At 41.0% G+C, this 11,203-nt stretch overlaps 1 long non-coding RNA gene across 1 annotated transcript; it reads left to right on the top strand.

The window, feature by feature from the left end:
- The first annotated feature begins 7,197 nt into the window (after nt 1-7,197).
- Nucleotides 7,198-11,203, top strand: LOC109368214. Its single transcript, XR_002116007.1, has 2 exons — nt 7,198-7,299; nt 11,105-11,203. It is a non-coding gene; the product is annotated as an uncharacterized LOC109368214 (long non-coding RNA).

Below are 11,203 nucleotides of genomic sequence, written 5' to 3'. Positions count from 1 at the left end.
ATAAATAGATGAAATAAAAGACCATTGGTGCTAAGAGAATTACCTGCTCTTTAAAGCACCGAAGGTGTGTGATTGTTTTTCCTAATGATGCTTTTTGTGATTTTTGAGGAGTGGCATCTGCTTACTGATTCTGGCGTGGACTTGCAGCACGTAAGAAGGTTGATCTGAAAGTAGTGCCTCCTATTTATTTCCATTTAAATTATGGAGTCTGCTCCAAAAATAATGCCTCCCATTTTATTGTGTCAACCCAGGATATCAGAGGCAGATGTTGGTGGTATGGCAGTACAGGTTTGAACCTTCCCACCAATATTCCATTACATTTTGTTGCTGTGCAACAGATGGCAGAAGAGGCACAGGCTGACAAAATGCTGTCTGACATGGAAGTGTGACAAACCCAGAATCATCACTCATGCTAACCTGTGGCTAGCCCATTAGGAATAAGGGTGGTTTTTTGCTTTTTTTGGTTTTTTTTTTTTTCTTTTTTTTTGAAAATATTTGATAAAGGAAACAGGTCTTTCAATTTATGTCATGTCAAACTTTCCTGAAAATTCTGTGGCTTGAAGAGGGTATGTGAAAATGGAGTCAATCAAATGATGACAGCGTAAGATAGTTGAGGATGTTGGGTTGGATTATTGTGAATATATTATACAACTGGGTATGTTATCCAGGCTGCTTCTTGGTGTTCTCAGATGCAAGCCACTGAGAATTCAGCAGATATTGCCCAAAACATCTGTTTCATTGCTTATTTTACCACGCTCATCATTGCTAGGATAGCAATAATGGATGTGCATAAACCCACCATGTCTGGAGGAGACTCCTCTGCTGGTAGCTGGGGCACACTGGAGGCCAAGTTTTCCCCTTTGTGAAGAGACTGCTAGGGGACATACATTCTTCCTGAGCAATCCAGGAGCCATGCTGGCCAAGGCTCCTTCTTGATCCCCAGCCTGGTCTGATGAACTACTGGTTTAGACAGTTGCTGAGCTCAGGAATCCAGGTGCCAGAGTTGGCACTTCTTTGAGCTTTCCCAGATGATCTTCATGAAGCAGCTCCTCTTCACCTGCTCTGTTTGACAATGGGGAGGCTGATGCTTGATGAGTCAAGAAGGAGGGAATACATAGGAGTCTTTTACTTGAATGAATTTTTGGGAAGAAAACATACAAAGTATGTATGAAGCTGAAATCACGACGGAACCTAACTGGAGTATCTCTATGCTTTTTTCCTTTTCTTTAAACCAGCATAGAACACATGGGTTCACCAAAACCAGTGTCTTGCATTTCTTCGTCGTGGAACTGATTTTAAAGGAAAGTGGTTCAGACTCTTGTCCTCGGTCTAGGGCTGTCCTATGGCCAGGCTCCTCGCAGGATGACATCTCTCAGCAAGGTAGCATAAGTTTTCCTCTAGCTAATGTCAGAACTAAGCACCAGAGTCACACAACTCTCTGTGAAAGATGTTTGGCTGGTGAGACAAATCCATAGGGAAAGATATGGTGTTAAATGTCCAAATATTCCTTCCATAAGGCAATACACTGGTATAGAAAAATGCAATTTAAATAATAATTTTAATGCTTTTCAAAAAGCATTTGAAACCAGCTGCATAACTGCAAGCAAAGCACTTAGATGCTGAACTATGTTTTACTTTGATCGAAAATACTAAACCAGATGTTTCAAAATTTCCTTTTTCTCCCAGTATTCATACTAAGGAAAAAAAATGAAAATGTCACTTTCTGGCATTGAATTAGGTTGAAATGGTTCAAATGCCAGAATTCATAGAGGGATAAAAAATGCCTCATTTCTTACCTCATGGCTCCAGTGCAAGGGAGACGTGCATGTGGGGACGGGGCCTCGACCTCAAAAGGAGGGGGCTCTCCTGAGGGCATGCAGAAAACAGAACCTCTGGAAGCCCTGTGTTATGTGAAGTGATGGGGAGAACCTCTAAAATACTGGAAAAGAGGAAAGAAAGTAAATGACGGAGGGAATTAAGGCTGTTCCTGTGGTAAACATACGGTTCTACTTATTACTTAATAGCCTTTTTTTTGTTCTGAGTAACTTGCCCCTGGATACGCTAGATAATTGCAGGGTGTAGAAAGCGAGTTTCCCTGGAAGAAAGAGAGAAGGCCTGAGCAGGCTGCGGGTCGGCTGTGCCCTGCAGAGGGAGTATAACACCAGGAATGGACTCCCGCGGACCGCTCCTCTGAGCCCTGCCGTTTGCACAGCGCAATTTTCCTCCGGTGAGCAACTTTGGCACTTAACCTTACTAGGTATCTGCTAAAGGTTAGCTAATGGGCTTAGCTAATGAAATGCAATTTGTGATATTACGAAGTGAAAGCGTAGGAGCGGGAAAAAAGAAAAAAGAAAAAAAAAAAAAAAAGGCCTCCTCGTTTGTGCCAAGGGTAAGTTTGTAGACTTCCAGCTGAGGAACGGGAATGCAAGACCTCCACCTGCTGAGGTAATCAGGCAGCCTGGGCCCACAGGTAGCTGCACGAGGTTAACGTGTGCAGAAAGAAGTGAGTATGTTCTTCAGCCAATCTGGCAGTGAACTTTTAAAAGTAAAATTTATTGTAACAAATTATCATGAAGTCATAGAGTCACGGGTTAACAGCGAGGAAGAGAGCCGGCAAAGATTTCTTACACGTATTTGCTCAGTGTTAAAGCACTTGTTACCTGCTTCTTGCTTTTTCAGGTTAGCAGAATGTGTGGGCTGTTCTGAAACAGGTGCAAATCAGTGTTGTGAATGGCAGTGCTGAGCCAAGAGAGCTGCACCTGGTGTGTGATTTGGGGAGCAACCAGCAGCTCTTCCACTGCCAGGGCTAACCAGAGAATGAGGAGCTTAACCAGACACCGTACACGTGGGCACGTTCAGAGTTGCATCTGCACACACATTCAGTCTGGTTGAATCTCATGTGGTACACACAGGGCCGGTTGGTGTTGTTTTCAGTTGTCCCCTACCTGTTCATTTTACAATGCTGTTTGTTACAGCCACTTGCCTCTTGGTTTAAGCAGCAGTACTAGTAGTGTGGATAATGAGTCTCACCCCAATTCAGAGAAGAGTCGTAACTCCCAACAAGGAGATTGGACTCCTTCGCTAATGTTAAAATTGTCAAATGACCACTGACGTGTAATATGTTTGATTATCATTTAGACACTAGATCCTTTTGATACTGCATCCGGTTTAAGTGCTGCCTGCTGTCAGTGCAACATACACTGAAAACATTCTGACTCTATCAGCTTGCTGTGTTCTTGTTCTATCGTATTAGATGGAACACAACTGCCGATAAATGAAAAATAATCCTTTCTCCACCCATTTGTGAGAACACATTACGCTCTTCAGACAGGCTTTTTTCAGATTTCACACATTTCACCCAGACAGTCATCTCTTTCCAACTATTCTGACCTTTTTCAGTCACAGACATGAAGTTTTCCATTAGTTACTGTTAGCGTTGGCTTAAACAAGTACAACATAAAACATTTAATTATCAGTGGCTTGTGCATAGCACTTTGCATGTAAAGGTCCCCAAGTACTTTATAAACATTCATTAAAGGTGACAGCATGCAACATGTTGTAGCTAGGGAGAGCTGTTCCCACTCTGCAGAGACATCATTTCTCTGTCACCATTTACCCACAGGCTTGACAGTGAATTCAGACAATTACACCTCTCTTGCAAGACAGAAGCACATGCTCAAAAACTGCTACCACTTCTGACCCCATCTTTCCTTACAACTTGCTCTTGTGAGCCCCCTCTCAGTGAGGCCCATCCATGTCTGTATCCATGTATATTGGCAACTTTATACAGAAGACTGGTTTAAGGATTTGGCTAGGTGCATGTCTAAGTTTGGATCACAGATACTCCAGTTAAAATCCATACTGTCCACACTAAATAGAAAAAGTAACTACAGATTAAAATGTTAAGCAGTGCACAGTATACCTTTCTCTTTGTATTTACTATTCATAGAAAACAATTGCTGAATTGCAACTTCTTCAGCTTCTTCCAATTCTTAATTTATTGACAACACAGTGAAACTCTTTGGAATTAGGCAGGTCTGACAGGTTGGCTTCAATTAAAAAACATCTTTTATGTATTATCACTAATTTCTGCATTAAAACAAATACGCATTGAAAACAACTGAAGGATCTTAACACTTTGGGTGGAAAGATGAGAAGAGTGTCACTTGAATTAAGGACTGAATGCACAACAGAAATAAATGAAGGAAAAAAAAATACTTCTAAATATTCCCAAGCTAATAGTAACCCAGGGTGATCCATTCATACTGTTCAAGGTGTTGGCTTCTGGAGATAGTAGAAGATATCCCCCAAACAAACCAACTTCCTGTATATTGTGCTGGGCTTGCACTTATAAGCCCTACCTTCTGCAAATTTTATTAGCTCATGTGCAACACAGGTCTGATGTAAATAACTGTGTTAGATTTTTCTATTAGTCCAGTTTCTACTATTTGTGACCCCTCTGCCATGCGTTCCTCCATGTGGTATAGAAGGAAAAAGAGGTGAAATAAAAAAATGCACTTGAACAACAGCTGGTTGCACAACCCTGAAAAGCCTTGAAAGCGTCCTCATGGGGAGGTAACTTAGAAGGACATTGATGTGGTGAATAACTGTGGTTTTTCTCCTCAGGAAAAGAGGGTCAATCCATTCCTTGTAAATACATAAAATTATTTGAAAGAAGTATTGATTCCTGTGCCAGCTTCTTCTCCCCTTTGAAGCAGTCCCAAAACCTTGAACTTCAGCCAGTTTCTCAGGTCCAAAAGAATAACAAGAGCAGAAGTTTTGACCAATTATCTAAGATACTTTATAAGATTTCTCCTGAGGGATGGAGATCAAGAAAGTACACAGCTTAGTAAAAATATTGCACTCTTGTCTTCTGAATAGAAGAGGATTGAAGTTTCACATACAAGCTATACCAATCTTCAAGTAGGTTAGCATAAGAAAAGCAAAAAGTCCTAAGACAAAGGCTTATGGTTTGTTTCAGTTGATATGTCATACAGTAGAGGGTTGCGTATTCTACAGTTTTGCACACATTTCAGGGGAAAAATCTAGCAGTAGCTCCTAGGGAACTTACCAAGGAGAGAGAATGCAGAACCCACTGGCAGCACTCACCTCTGCACACACTTCTCAGAACAGTAAAAGCTTTTGACATTCCAGATGATATCTCAGCCTCTGCTGCAGGTTCTGCTGGCCAAAATCCCTTCTGCTACACCAGCTGCAAAGTTTCTCTTCATATAGAGATTGTTGTCAGCTGCAAATCCATCCCCTCCTGCTCCATTCTTTTCTGAGCTTCAAGGGTGCTTTTCCCATTCCAGGACTTTTTCTTACCCCTGATTAACTTTTTGTTATCTTCTCTGGACTGAAATTCTGACTGACCCATTTTCCAGATGAGACTGGAAACCTCCTCTGGAAACTCCCTCTTCTGTTTCCTAGGGCAATGCCTTCTACACACTTTATTTTTTTTATCCTTGCTCTATAAAATCAGGGGCAAATATTTTCTTCTCTTAATGTAATCCTCTTCCACCCGATACTTGCTTGCTTACCACACCCACATGTGGAAAGAGCACTTAAATACAAGCTGTCCTGAGCATTTGGGCTGCTTTGCTGCTCTAATTTGGATTGTTAAGTGATCTTGCAGATACATTAACAGGTGCTACTTTAATATAAATGCATAGATTGCATGTATTACATGCAGTGCACATTCTATTTGTATACACGTATATGTCTTGTGAATGCAAATTTACACATGCATAGGTTGCTCCGAAAGTAATGCCTCCTATTTATTTATTTATTCACATGGAAACTGCAACAGATACAAAGAGCACAAATACACTATTTGATAGAGCAAATTCTCAGCTGCAAAGCTCTACTTTTTCAGCATGGATGCCACCATTAGCTGTGCATTTTCATATGTGATGAATAAGAGCCTGCATGGTGCACTCATAAAAATCTGTACTAGTGGAAGTGTGACCCACTAGTGTTGTCAAAACTGCTGAAATAACACCAACAATTGCCTGTGCTCACTTTGACTGTTGGTCTACATAAACATTTGATGAGTATTGATGAATATCAGTGGATGCTATTTTTTCTGCATGGAGGAATTTGTTCATACGCTTTTGCTTCATACACACTTCCATGTCAGATGCCATTCTGTCAGACTGCCCCTCTGCTATCATCTGTCTCACGGCAACAATATACAACTGAATGTTGGCAGGGAGGTTCAGCCTCTACTGCCATATCACCTACACCCAACCTTGGCATCATGGGCCAATACAAAAAAGTAGAACACAATTACTTTTGGAGTAGCCCTCATATGTGTGTGTGTTTGCATTTTAATATCTGTATTATATGCCTAGAAGGAACACGTGTAAACAATACACAGTTTGGAGAATAAGAAAAAAGCCTATCAACATTTAAGATGGTAACATTTAAAACCAAGCTTCAGGTGAGTAATAAAGAGGTGCCTTCATCTTGTTCACAAATATTATGATAACCTATATCTGATTAGCCATATGTTAAACATGAAAGAGTAGGCAGCAAGGCACAGAAGGCTGAACACAAACATAAAGAGATGAGAATCTGAAAGGTCATGAAGAATGAACTATCTTGAAAATGAGATAGTTAAACCTGAGTTACGCTGAATAAGCTCCAGTTCCTTATTTGAATGCTTTGCGGGAGGATCAACACAAAATCTTTACCCTCTAGACTTGGCAGGCTGTTATCTTTCACCTAGTGACAACTTGCTGAGGCAATTAAAATCTGCATTGACAACACTGAACAAAGCCAGCAAACATTCTTTTCCTAAATTTATGGGCTGTTTTTCTCTAAATAGCCCATAATGTCATCAGAGTATTTGTGAAGTGAGAAGGTATGGCACAGTACTGTAAGACTGATTCCTTGTCTTAAGCTCAGTGAAACCTAGAAAGCCATATATCAGGCACAGTAGAAGATAGTTGTCATGGCATATTGCATGGTCAGAAGAATTCTGCTTTTGTACCACTCTTTGCTAAAATAACCTATTTATAATGCAAGAATCTATGTCCTGCATATTTTCTTCCTTTATATCCTTGTCCTTCTGTATGGGAACTGCTGAATCACGGCCTGAACCTCTGATTGATCACCTGAGGTGAGCAATGAATCAGCCATGGGAGCACAGGTGAAGGCAATTCACTTGTGCTGCCGGAAGGGGTGGAGCCTGGCTGCACCTCTCCTAGACCCATTTAAGAGCTGACTGCCAGTGGGGAAGGATATTTTTCTGGAGATTCTCTCTGCTGGAGCTTCACCAGCAAGCCCAGGTTATGGGTAAGCACCCCTATCTTTTCTGTTTTCTGCTTTGGTGTGGTAACTACATAGCTAAGCTTTCTCCTATACTATGATATCTGCATATTCATTGGTTGTATACTGTCTCTTTATGTGACCCTATAGAATGGCTAAGATTTGAATTATTATTAGGTGTATTAAAGTAGAAATACAAAGTTGGAATGCTTTGATTTCTCAAAGCTTTATTTGCTTGGTTAGGGGCATTCTAACAAAGGGTCCCAATCTCCAAATCGGTTCCCAAGGTGGGAGAGAATATTGGCCTCAAATTCAGTCTTTTTTTATAGATTTTTATAGACAATCACTCGTTTTCTTTTCTTATAATGAGAAAAAGTATTATTGTGCAGGATGAAAGTGCCAATAAGAAAAGTCTCAAAAAAGGATCTTCTCTGCTCAAACCAGCAACGTACTTCTCATGTATGCTTCCAAATAACCCCTGGCCTCTTTCCTCCATCACAAGTTCAGTTTGCAGAGGTGCCGCAGACCCCTGGTAGCACATGTAGAGTGAGCAGGTCCACTCATAGCCATAGCTGTGTCACTGCCACAAGATGCTATTGTCACTAATGAGGGGGGCGCTGTGCTACTGGGAGATGTAAGCTCATCAGGGAAAGGGCAGAAGGCTGAGCAATGGTTGGGACTCAGAAAAGCAAGAAGAAGACACTGAAAACCTTTAATTGAACATAAACTGAACCCAGTCTGAAGTTTAGTTAAGTGCTGAGCTCTGAGAGACTTCTAGTTCATCACCAAAATGGCTTCACCTTATTACTTACTAACCTGCTACAGTGATTTAGGTAATGACTGAAAAGTTTTATTGATGGCTCTCCTGTACCATTTCAGCCTTTTTGCACACAATATTTGATCATGATAGGATCTCTATTTGAAACAAGGAGAGAAGTCTTTATATTACTCAAACAGTGTTATTTTGCAAGCAGTATTTCCTTAAATGGATCCTTTTTTATTCTGAACCTAATCTAGTCTGGCTAAAGACATTTAATTCTGCTCCTTAGCCATCTCCAGTTCCCAATCTGCAAAACCTTCCCTCAATTTTAAAACTTCAGCTTTTTTACATAGCATTAGCTAATTATAGCAATTAATTAATAAATAGTTCAATTCACTGCTTTCTTTCCTACCCTATGTTTATTCCATTAATTTCCATCAGAAGTTATCTAATAGAAATTGTCAATGCAAGGAAGTTGGTTCACTGATTCCAAAACGCTGAACATGAAACCCCAAGCTGTGGAAAGTCAAGATTGCTAGGGCAGAAGTCTGGAGATCTGTGATGGAAGCTGCTGGCTTGACCAGTTTGGGCACCAGAGCTAGTTCCCAGCTGACTGGAAGCCTTTCAGTCCCAGCCTCAACTCCTGCTCTTTGCACCTGGCACCCTGGGGCTGAGCCTGGAAGTGCTGGGCTCAGTCAAAACTCCCCTTGGGACTGCAAGTGAACATTCCTGACAGATTGTAGCTTCATGCAGGGAAGCCCAGAAAATACAAGTTAAACAAAAGGCTTTCCTTGGAATACCTGCTGTGACCCAACAGAGCCAATATTAGCTGTTAGTGAAACTGATGATTTTCTCAGTTTTTGTAGTTGCTAAAATAACAGCTACAGGAGCCAAAGGACAGTCATTTCTTTAGGATACGCTTTATGCCATTGTTTTAAAGAATTTTTTTTGAGTGTCTTACTGAAGATAATTTAAAAGTGATGATAATAAATTTGAATTCGAACTGAATTCAAGTTCTTGAAGAGTCCTCCATAGGCAGAATCATGACTTTGAGTCATTTTTCTGTTGGGTGGCAAGCAATAATCAAATTAATTATTTCAAATTAACTAAAAAATCATCCTGAAGCCAGCATAATTACAAGCAGATGGGTAAACAGGAACAATAGGAGCTCACAGTATAACCAACAGCAGTAGCTATTTTAAAATACCTTTAGGGAAAAAAAAAAACAACAACAACAAAGGAGAAACAAAACACTTTTAGGGTTGTTTCATGGGTGAGAGTGATTGCATCAGCTAGAGACAGTGAGACCCACCCTATCAGTCACCCAACAGCTTCCAGGGCAGTTGCAGAAACAAAGCCCTGTTAAGTGGTATCTGCAGAAAGAAGTCCTGAAAATAACTCCAGAGTTTCGTAACTTGGGCTTGTTTACAAAGAAAATGGTCTCCCCAGGCAGAAAGAAACTTCTACCTCAAGAATTGGTAGACTCTGCCTTTGCTTAAAATAAAGTCATGCTGGCAAGTGTTGTCCAGGGCTACGGGCTTCTGAGACATTCTCAGTGTTCCCAGGAACCAAGGCCAACGGGTGAGGAGCAGCCAGCTTGGCTCTAGTAAATACTCTTAAACTTCAGAACTGGTGTCTACTTGCAAATTGTCAATTGAGAACAGTACTGGAAATCCCCTGCTTCTGATTTATGCCTGGGAGTGGCTTGGAGGTGCTTGGCAACAGCCCTGCGGGTGCTAGGGACTTGCCTGACTATTTAACATCATAGACAATCATAATCCAGTGCCCAGGAATGTTCCCAGGCCCTGTCTAATTCACCAGGATAGATTCAGACTGAGAAGAAAATGAAAGATCTTGTTTGTTGAGAATGAAATGGTCATGTTCCCTGGCTAGCAGCACATCCATTACAGGGATGGATTTATCCAGTGTGATAGCATTTGTTTGTCTGGTTGCAGACTTAACTGATAAACAACAAGAGGAATCCTTTTAGTAGCACTGACAGCACTTTGAAAAAGCCAACTTATGTCTAGGATACACGCAGTATAGTACAGTTGCAATCTTAACTTTGCCAGTATCAGGAGAGAACTGAATTCATCTGCAGTAGACTCTTTAACATGATCTATGGACCATATGAGCTGGATTTCATTGGTGATAATGGCAAAAACTGGAAAGCATCTGTTAATTTCTCCTCTAACTTTGTACATCTGTTATCAGCCCCTGGTGTGATTTGATTTTTGGAAGCTGGCTTTCCTTGCACACATACAATTAGGCTTACTCAATCTCCTTTGCACAGCTTACTCTTATATCCTTGATTAATGAATCAAAGGCCCAAGCTGAAGAGACACAACCTGTCCTATAGAGAAAGGCAAAGCCCAAGACAGCTTTTTTTAAAGATTAGCTATCAACTCCAGCAACAAAAACACAAACACCTCCACAGCCTTCTTGTGCTATTTCGTTTGGGTGGGTGAAAGGAGACAAAGTTGCAACAGTTTCACCTCTTCTGATTCTTAATGATCTTACCTCCCCCCAGCCAACCTACACAGAGACATTTGCAGCCATCAAACGTACAGACTGCCAGACCTAGGTGTGTTGGACTGCGCCTCCAGGGATCCTAACCAGATGGTATTTTAGGAGAGGACACAGTTCATTTCAGAGCAATCCGAATGAGCAGCTTTCTTTTCTTTATTACACCACTGCCTTTGGCGGCAATCCACCAGAGGCAGATTCTCTGCTCTCTAAGGAATGATCTGCCCACTCTGTCCATTTAACAGGACGTTCAGCTCAGAAAATCCAGTTGCTGATCACACATGTGGAGCAGATGTGCGAGCATGTGTAGCAAAATAAAAAATCCCAGCAGTGTACTGGGAGAAATGTAGCGTAACTACTGAAAAACAGTGACACAAAAGCTCTGATTCTGAAACAGTGGTTATTGTTGTTGTAAGGAGGATTTTTCGTATTACTCTTTCTTAGGGAGAAAAAAAAGTGTAATAAATCCTTTATTATTTTTCTCTTTGGAGGTCAGGGAGGATTATTCATGTTATACTAATGTAGCTTCTTTGTTCATTTTCACAGACTTCTCCTTACAACGATATGATTCTAATGATTTCGACCAGACTGCCTTGGGGCCCTACCTCTCAGGAACTGAGTGCTGGAAAACTTCCACTGGAAAAA

The sequence above is a fragment of the Meleagris gallopavo genome, chromosome 6 (assembly GCF_000146605.3).
Source record: "Meleagris gallopavo isolate NT-WF06-2002-E0010 breed Aviagen turkey brand Nicholas breeding stock chromosome 6, Turkey_5.1, whole genome shotgun sequence".
NCBI lineage: Eukaryota > Metazoa > Chordata > Aves > Galliformes > Phasianidae > Meleagris > Meleagris gallopavo.
The sequence above is the reverse complement of the archived record's forward strand: the minus strand, read 5'-3'. Positions and strand labels throughout refer to the sequence as shown.